The sequence below is a fragment of the Saccostrea cucullata genome, unplaced genomic scaffold, assembly GCF_032062105.1.
Source record: "Saccostrea cucullata isolate Sc308-1 unplaced genomic scaffold, CSIRO_AGI_Scuc_v1 ctg1113, whole genome shotgun sequence".
In the NCBI taxonomy this organism is placed as follows: domain Eukaryota; kingdom Metazoa; phylum Mollusca; class Bivalvia; order Ostreida; family Ostreidae; genus Saccostrea; species Saccostrea cuccullata.
The window spans coordinates 1-10,064 of NW_026930176.1; the positions used below are offsets into that span (position 1 = coordinate 1).

Here is a 10,064-nt window from a genome sequence, read left to right on the forward strand (position 1 = left end):
GCTACGTTGCTCATGATGATTGTGGGTATTTAAAACATTTTTGTGATATGACCCTTGAATTAATGGACTTGAAGTATTTCTCGGATATTGGCGAATGTTTTGCCATAATAGTCTACCTTGATGGTATAATGGGTCTTCGCTCCATGTTTTTGTAAACCAAGAAAGGTATGTATATTTTATAGCAAACGTTTATGATAATCTTTCAAAAAAATGGAGTGAAGGTCACTCATAGTAAACAAGCTAATTCAGAAAAATTATGTCCCCTGCTAAGGAAAAAAAAAGAAGACTATGCGCAGTTCAGGGGGTCGGGGGGGTCCCTACTGACTGGATTTGTAAAATTAATAAATCATACATGTATATTGAAGCAAATAAAAATTGCAAATTTTAGTATTAGATGAAATATCAAATAAAATTTGGATATAAATGAGATTTAATTTTTCACTTCTTATCTGGAGATCTATGAGCGAGCCTTATCCCCCCCATCTTCTTCTGCTTTATATAAATACAAAAATAGATTTTCTATAAACAGGGCACAGTTGTTAACCATTGGAATTCAACATAGATATAGCCAATCAGAAACTCAAGCACCTTTTTAATATCTCATATTACAATTTTTAGGTCACACGAGTAAACTCATGTGACCTATTGCTATCTGTTTTCTTCTGTCGTCGTCCGTCGTCCGTTAACATTTGAACTCTCTGAAACCACTGAACCAACTTCAACCAAATTTGGCATCTATGGATAAAGGGGAACACAAATTGTGAATTTCATGGTCCCTGCCACCCTGGGGCCTGGTGCAAAAACCACTAAAATTAGTGCAATCTTTAAAAAGCTTCTTCTTTACTCCTGGACATCAAACAGTCAAATTGTCAGTATGATTGTAATTAGGGTGAGTTAACCATACATCGGACACATACCTTGCTTCGGACAACTTTAGGCAATAAATTCTCTTTCAACGTAAAAGTTCCATGTATTTATTTGTTTCTGTCTTAAAGGTGAAGATTTATATTTTTGATAATACCGATTGTTATTAGCATGTTTTGATAAAAATGCCCAGAGAATGGCCTTGAACTTACGTCATTTTTTACATCATCAAAGGGGAATAACCAGAAATTTATGATTTTGTAATTTTTAGAGTTATCGGTCTTTAAATTCGACTTCAACGGAACGAGTCAGACTTTGGTGAATTTTGTCAATGATTGGTAATTTTATACAAATTATAAAGAAATTTCACTTCAATATTTGTATAATTCTTGCTCTAGCAGGTTTTTACTAATATGCTCATTTCACCGTACATCGGACACAAATTAACTATGCATCGGACACTTTCCGATGCATAGGTAATCACTACCATTTCCAAACAGAACCCAACTGACAGCTGTTTTTTGCTGAAATAGAAAATAAAAACTCTAATTTTTCAGTTAAAATCGAGTTAGTGATATATTACGTCTAGAATTTGACTCACTTTATTTCTACAAACTAGAGTATTTTAACCTTTGAGGAAATGGCGCGAATTGCCGCATTACAAAGCATTTTTACATGTTTAAAGCCTTTCCAAGGCAAAGTAAGGTATCTTGAATCTTTCCATATTTGTGCAACAATATCGGCATTTAAATACGAGGGTTGTCCCGTAAAATCGTGGACAAAGCGTTTTTCTCGAAAAATAATGGACGTATTAAGCTGAAATTTCCAGTGAATGTTTATTTATCATATTTAAGTTAATTATAATGTTTTGGGTAAAATATACACAAAAATATAAATTTTATAATGCTTGAATGTGCACAGGGTAAGGTCCTACGGAGCACGGTCAAAAAACGAAGGTTTTATAAGAGAATACAGGAATATTGATTTGAAACAAAAGATTTAAATAGATAAGATTAGGGTAAAAATTATCCTTATTCAATTCCACAATTTATTTTGTTTCCTTCTTAAAATTTTCAATGCAATTGGTCAATTTTTGACAGTTTCCTGAGCATTTGAAATGGGAAAGTGGTAAACACAACACACGAAAAATGGTGACGTTTGGTGACGTTACGGCGCACCGGAGATCAGTTCGCTATGGTTTAGATGGTGTAATAACGCCGTATAGAAGTTTTAATGAATAGAGAAGAAAAAAAAATCCCCCAAAATTTCCAGATCTTTAGTATATAAATGAAGTGGGAGTTTTCTGAATAACGTCTTTCTTGATCGAGTCCCGAGGTAGTACAAGACATACAGACAAACTAAAATTGTAATAGCTAAAGACGCTGTCAATGTTGACCGCGTCAATATAAGATTGTCTATTAGTTGAATGATGTTGGAATACTGTCCATATCTAACTAATAAATCATCAGAAGATCGTACATTTGTGCCAGATTGGTTCCTCAATTGTTTATGGAGACTTAAGCAAGTGCTTCAATGAAATTTCGAAATTTAAAAGGGACTTATCAAACTTTATTTTTAGCGCCAAGAGGAAACTTGAGGTACCTGACGCTGTTTTAGGCACTTTGATGTTATCATCCGTGCGCCGTAAGGTGATACAATACATAACATAAAACCTCATAATTCGTTTATTTATGCATATATCTATTTGAAATTTTCTATATTTAATAAGAAAATATGTACTAAGAAGTAGTGAAAATTTCAGAACGAAGTGACGATTATTATTCATGCGAGACAACTTGTCTACGATTTTTCGGGACAGCCCTCGTATAAGTGAAGGTCTTATTTTTAAATAAAATATACAAGTATATTCATATCAATAATTTTAAAACACCGTGATAAAAGTACGATATTTTTCAGGTTCAAATAACGTTTGTACGATGCATGGTAAATGATGTCCGATCCATGGTAAATTCTGAGTAATTTTTTAAGAACGGTTTTTTAATTATATTTTCTCAATAAAAAAGCAAATAATTGTGTCCCAAATTTACATTTTAATCAAAGACTAAATGTTAAGTATCATTTTGATAATGTTCGGTCGGCAGCGATATCGCTAGAACTTGTTGAAGTACAAAGGCGTCCGATCCATGGTGAATTCACCCTAGCATTAAGTCTTCTGCCACAATTCTGAAATTCATGGCCTCAGCGTCAGGGGTTCTTGTGCTAGGGCGGGGCTAAATAAATTATATATGGTGAAAATGCATCTTGAAATTTGAAATTCGTCTTTTCTGCTCCTGGGCATTAAATAGATTAACCAAGTGCATAGTTGATTTGAACATGACTGCCTCTTCCAAAATTTTGAAGTTAATGACCCCAGGGTCGGGGGTTCTACTGCTAGGGCGGGGCCATATAGGTTATTATAGTGAACTTGCAGTAATTCTTTGATATTCTTCTTTTCTGTTTGCTGGCATGAAATAAACTTACCAAGTATAAAGTTATGTTAAATAAGGCTGCCTCTTCTAAAATTGTGAATCTAATGGCCCCAGGGTCAGGGGTTCAAATGGCATGGCGGGGCTATATAGATTATATAGTGAAAATGCATTATTTCTTTGATATTCTTCTTTTCTGCTCCTGTGCATTTAATAAACTAACCAAGTGCATAGTTATGTCGAATAAGGCTGCCTCTTTTAAAATTGTGAATCTAATGGCCCCAGGGTCAGGGGTTCTAGTGGCATGGCGGGGCTATATAGAATATATAGTGAAAATGCATTATTTCTTTGAAAATCTTCTTTGCTCCTGAGTATTAAATAAACAAACCAAATACATAGTTATTTTGAATAAGGCTGCCTCTTCCAAAATTGTTAATTTCATGACCCCTGGGTTGGGTGTTCTGGTGTTAGGGTGGGGCTCTATTGATTATGTAGGGAAAATGCATAAACTCTTTTAAAAATCTTATTTTCTGCACCTGGGTATTAAATCAATGAACTGTGTACAAAGTTATGAGGAGCAAGGATAATAATAATAATAATAATAATAATAATAATAATAATGATTGGATTTATATAGCGCTTTTCTAGCATAAATGCTACTCAAAGCGCTTTACAATCATTATTACCCCAGCAGACCTTAACAATCCAGAATCTTTCTCAGTGCAAGCTGCCGTTATCAGCGCTAGAACACTAACATTCTGACAATATCTTTCACTGTCTATAGCCAGGTACCCCTTTTACACTTGGGTGGAGTGAGGAAATTCGTGTAAAGTACCTTTCACAAGGACACCACGTCGACTTGCCGCAACCAAGATTCGAACTCTCAACCTTTCGGTTTGGAGTCCGGCACTTTAACCACTAGACTACCGACGCCACAAGGATGCCTCTTTGAGTTTGTGAATTTCAGGGCCCCTGGGTCAGGGCTTCTTGTGTTACAGTAAGGGCGGGGCTGTAATGTTTATATAGTGAAAATGCACAGATTCTTTGAAAATCTTTTCCTTTGATCCTGGGTATTATGGCAATGATCTTAGTATATATTTACGACGAAGAACGATGCTTCTTCCAAAAATGCTTAATTTCCTGGCCCCTGGAACAGAGGTACTGGGGGGGGGGGGGGTCTGACAATGATTTGATGCTTTGAAGGTGCACGTAGTTATTAATCTACAACATGATGAAATAAAATTTATAAAATTTCCAAAATTTTGAAAGATGTGGCCCCAGGGTCAGTGGTTCCTGTGGGATGGGGTGCACAACTGATAATGATAAAGTGGAAATGCATTTTCTCTCTGTTGCTGTGATCTACATGTACCTCTGGGTACTACTAACCAAAGTAAACATGCTGAGTGCATAATTATGATAAGCAAAATTGCGAATTTCATGTCCTCAGGATTAAAACATGAATCAAATTCAATTGTTGGAAAGTTGCTGCATGATATTCAGGTGACCTATAAGGCCCATGGGCCTCTTGTTTATGACTATAATCAGAATGCTTAAAGAAAAATTCGCAAATGACGAATAACACTGTGAGTAATTCGGCGAGTTCCATTTTTAGTGAAAAAGCAGCAGGTTGCTCTCAATGATATCATGTGAACTAAATTGTTGTGTATGAGATGAAAAAGTCGCAAGTTTTAAGGCTGTTGATTTTGATAACATTTTGTGATTTCATTTTTTTTCCTTTGAATTCCTTTGAATTTGTCATCATCCACAGCTGCCTTACACATCTTCTCAAATATATTGTTTACTCCTGAAGCAACGAGTAGAAAAGTAAGAAGCTTAGTAGAACATTTACCTATTTGCTATGCAAATAACTTTGTAACGATTTTTATGAAGTTTTGAAATCCAATATAGATGTGGTAATTTAAATTTACCTTGGTTTGAATTATGAATGGTAGGCATATTCATATTTCAGTCTGTGTCCCTTCCAATAGCTAAGATCGATTACAATTTCTATCTTAAGAACCTGAAAAATAAAGATTATGCAAATGGAATTGGACAACACTTAAATGTTTAGTTTCCGTTTTGTTTGCTAAGTTATTAGTGAAGAGAAACAAGAGGCCCATGGGCCCTATCGCTCACCTGAGAAGCTTTGGTCATGCTGTTCTTTAACAGATTTCCCCCCATCGTAATACAAACTTTGACCAAGCCTTATCCCCCGGGGGTTATGATTTAGACAGTTTAACATCTACTCTACCCCAAGATTTACATAACTTTCAGCTTTTCTGGCCCAATGGGTCATAAGGAGATTATCAAAGATATTTCCATACATATCTCAACGTAAAACTTGGATTCCCTATTGTGGCCTCGCCCTACCCCAAGGGGTCATAATTTGAAAAATCTAGAATTTACACTACCCCAGAATGCTTCCACATAAGTTTCAGCTTTTCTTGCCCAGTGGTTATTGAGAAAGAGATTTTAAAGTTTTTTCCTATATATATCTATGTAAAACTTGGATTACCTATTGTGACCCCGCCCTACCCCCGAGGGTAATGATTTTTACAATTTAGAATCCACAATACCTCAGAATGCTTCCACATAAGTTTTAGCATTTTTGGCCCAATGGTTCTTCAGAAGAAGATTTTAAAGTGTTTTCCTATATATTTCTAGGTAAAACTTGGATTACCTATTGTGGCCCCGCCCTATCCCCGGGGGTGATGATTTTTACAATTTAGAATCTACACTACCCCAGAATAAGTTTCAGCTTTTCTGGCCCAATGGTTCTTGAGAAGAAGATTTTAAAGTGTTTTCCTACATGTAAATATTTCTATGTAAAACTTGAATTCCCTATTGTGGCCCCGCCCTACCCCAAGGGGTAATGATTTTTACAATTTAAAATCTACACTACCACAGGATGCTTCCACATAAGTTTCAGCTTTTCTGGCCCAATGGTTCTTGAGAAGGAGATTTTTTTAATGACCTCACCCTATTTTTGTATTTTCTTGATTATCTCCCCTTGGAAAAGGACTTGGCCCTTGATTTCTACAATTAAAACTTCCCTTTATCCAAGGATGCTTTGGGTACCAAGTTTGGTTAAAATTGGCCCAGTGGTTCTTGAGAAGAAGTTGAAAATGTGAAAAGTTTACAGACGGACGGACGTACGGACGGACGGACGGATGGACGGACGACGGACAACAGGTGATTAGAAAAGCTCACTTGAGCTTTCAGCTTAGGTGAGCTAAAAACAGGTATTACTAGTAAAGGTATTAAGCAATTAACATATCTTAAACATGTCTCTTATCTTTTTTTCTTGATTTGCTCCTTTTTTGCAAAAAAAATATTTTAAAAAATTATGTCACTTAAAACTATTTACAGATTTTAGAGCTTATTGTTGTATTTAATTAAGTTTCATCGTGCAAACCACATAAAATTAAGAACATGATATGGAGATAACAAACAATATTCAATGTAAAAGTCCATAAAACAATACAAAATAGGAGCAGAGTCACATCCGAAACATCAGAGGGGGATCAAGTGCCATCGATTTCTGCAAAATAATTTTATTTAAATAAACATTAACAATATAAAAATTACAACACATGATTTAAAATAATAAATTGCTCTTGTAAAAATGTACGTTCTTGAAATTTATTACCTTATTTTTTAAATATGAATTTATGAAATCTGAAAGAAATAATACTAAAGTGTAAGTGAGAAAGATTTATATCAATACATTACAATCAAAGTTTATTAATCTCGTGTTTCGTCAAGGATAAAATTGTTTGCTTCTCAGTGAACATTGAAAGGAAGGTAGGACTAACAGTCATTGACTTACGATTAAAGCTGCAGAATTCGACTGTTGACATGCTTCATATTAAATGAAAGGCTTACTCGGGGAATTTCCCGTGTTGCCTATGCCAGGAAATGTTTGTCATATTATAAAAAAAGAAGGTATTGTTTGGGCTCTATTGCATGAAGAAAGACCGTTACCTTTCTGGAAATATGACATCATTAATTTGGTACTTTACAAAGTTAAATGCAAAAAAGCGACGGAATGACCCATTTCTGTGCTTATTTACCTGTAGAAAAATGTCTGCCACAGTCGCCCACTTCAATATTTGGATATATTATGTAAACTGCTTTGAAAAATCTCATATCTCAAATCTTTCTGGGAGACGTTGGCATAGTATGTTTTCTGAAAAAAAAATAACTGAAAATTGATGTCTGCTTAACTTTTTAAGAAAAAATGCACAAGTTAATGACTTCCCAATAGGCATTAAGGAGGCAATATGAGAGAAAAAAATTATTGTATACAGAGTTATTTTCGCCCCTGGTTATTTTCGCCCCTTGTTATTTTTGCCCCTTTACACTTGTGAACAATATTGCCCAGTTTTAAATTCGCCAACTCTTATTTCTGTTTACGAATTAATATTGTGTTCTTTGAATTCGCCCCGTTTTAAATTCGCACACTTGTGACGAGGGCGAAAGGGGCGAAAATAAAACGGGGGCGAAAATTTCCCTGTATACAGTATGTAATTTTACTGCATGGAATTCGTATGAATCAGAAGGAATGAATAAATAACTTATTTTTAAAAAAATACAGGGCTTCATTTGCATTGAAACTGTACCTTATTCTTAGATACAGAATGGATTTTCGTCATTTAGTGTCCATGTTTTGCTAAGGGAAACTCAAAATATGTGTTTGATTAAAAAGTAAAATAGAAGGTGCAAAATGTCACTATTTAACAAAGATTCTGTGAAAGTTTCATAAAATTTAATTCAGTGCTATAAAAAAGAGTTTCGAACAAGTAATGGGTACCCCACAGTCTAACGGACGGACGGTCGTACAGCTAGATGAACATCCCCATCACTTTTTAAACCCTGTATTTTAAGCAGGGGTATAAAAAAGTTTCAGAGATTAGATTTAGTTTCATTTTATTTTTTGTTATTTTTTAAGGAAGTAAAAATTAACACCACATTTCTATCTCACGTTAGGTTTCCCTGTAAGTCAAAAAAAGGAATTATGTGGAAGAGAAACGCGAATTTTATTTCTTCCTGATATTTTTGTATCCTTTATTGACAAGACATATGAATGGAAAACCACGTAAAAAGTCAATAACTGTGTTACAAACATGGTGCGTTGTACTGATATTGGTTATTTAAACGATTAAATGCTTTCTTTGTTTGTTATTACTGGAATGAACGGAAGCAGCTGTTGCAGAAAAAATACATAACCCGCGTAAGCGGGTTATGTAAATTTTTCTGCAATAGCTGCGACCGTTCATTCCAGTAATAACAAACAAAGAAAGCATTTTATTGTTTATATTTATATCTGTTTAAATAATCATTTAAAGTTTGAATGAAAAGGTTAATTATTGTATTAATGATGCAAATGTCTTAATACGTTTCATTGATGGAACAGCAACTGATCAAGAAATTTGTACTGGCGACATGCCTAATGTAGTTCATGCAGTGATGAACGCAATGGGTTTTCTTAAGAAATAAAGGAGAAATTATTCAGTGGATGTAAATATATACATGTACATGAGAGCTGACAGTGTTGACATGTACAAAACTAACTAAACCGTTACTGAATCACAAGATTACCCTCACTCCCTGCTACAATATGCTTGTTAAGGTTAAACACACTGTATCCTACATTTTAAAGACTGACCCAGTGGTGTGTCATTCAATACTTTAAAACACTGCATATGAAATGATTGTTTTATTATTCTGTATTTACTTGGAAATAATAGTATTTCAATAGAAAGTATGGAAATTATTGAATACAAGGAAATAAAATACGCACGCCATTGTTTTACCGATCTCATAAAACATTATTAAATAAATACAAATGTAGATTTTAAAGGTTATTTCTCTTATAGATCTCTTAGCAACTTCAACAATGTAAACAGACTATAAATTATTTGAGTTATTGTCCTTGGATAAAATACCATGATATAAAACATTTAATAATTCGTATATGAAAGACATAATTGTATGTCTTCCTCAGAATAATTGAACGATAATTATAAACTCAAGCATCTTTATCTACTGCTTATAAAAATTTTAAAATATTAAATAATTCAAATTAAAATTAAGATTTCAGTGTGATTAAATCGAAATATTAGAAAGCAAAATAAAATATATGGAGAATAGTTCATAGGCCTTATGGTACTCTGGTTTCTCTTCAATCCACGATTAAATCTTTCGCCTCTTACTAAAGATTTCCGTGGAGAGGAACATATACATAAATGAGTCTATAGACTTATTTTTGCAGCCCTACAAATGTAGGGTAATAATACAATTTATTATATAGTCTATTTATAGACCCTATATAATCTATACAAACGCAAACAGTTCATAACACTATATATTCAACGGATTTTAGGTCGTTTTCAACGGAGGGTCAATGCGCGTGCAACGACATTGTGACGTCACAATCAAAACATCGAACAACGTTGTAAACCATGGTTGCAACGGCCGCAGCGAGCTACTAAGCAGGAAAAGAATTATTCAAACCTATTTCAGGATTATTTTTTATCATCTAGACGTCTTACACATAGCGAAACTCGGAAACGAAAACACGCAGGTTACAAACAGTAATCTATAGATTTTTTTTTCATTTTCAACAATGGAAGATCGCAAATGAAAATGGTGTCGTCATACAGCCTTGAATGTCTTATCTATTCAAATCCCGACTATATAATAAAACAATTATGGACCCTTTTGGTGTTGAATATGGTTTGTTATTCACCAGAAAAATATCCATATTGACTT

The 10,064-nt window shown here is 34.2% G+C and overlaps 1 pseudogene; it reads left to right on the plus strand.

The window, feature by feature from the left end:
- Positions 1 to 9,458: 9,458 nt before the first annotated feature.
- LOC134283173 (U5 spliceosomal RNA) lies at positions 9,459 to 9,581 on the plus strand (annotated as a pseudogene).
- The last annotated feature ends 483 nt before the right edge of the window (positions 9,582 to 10,064 follow it).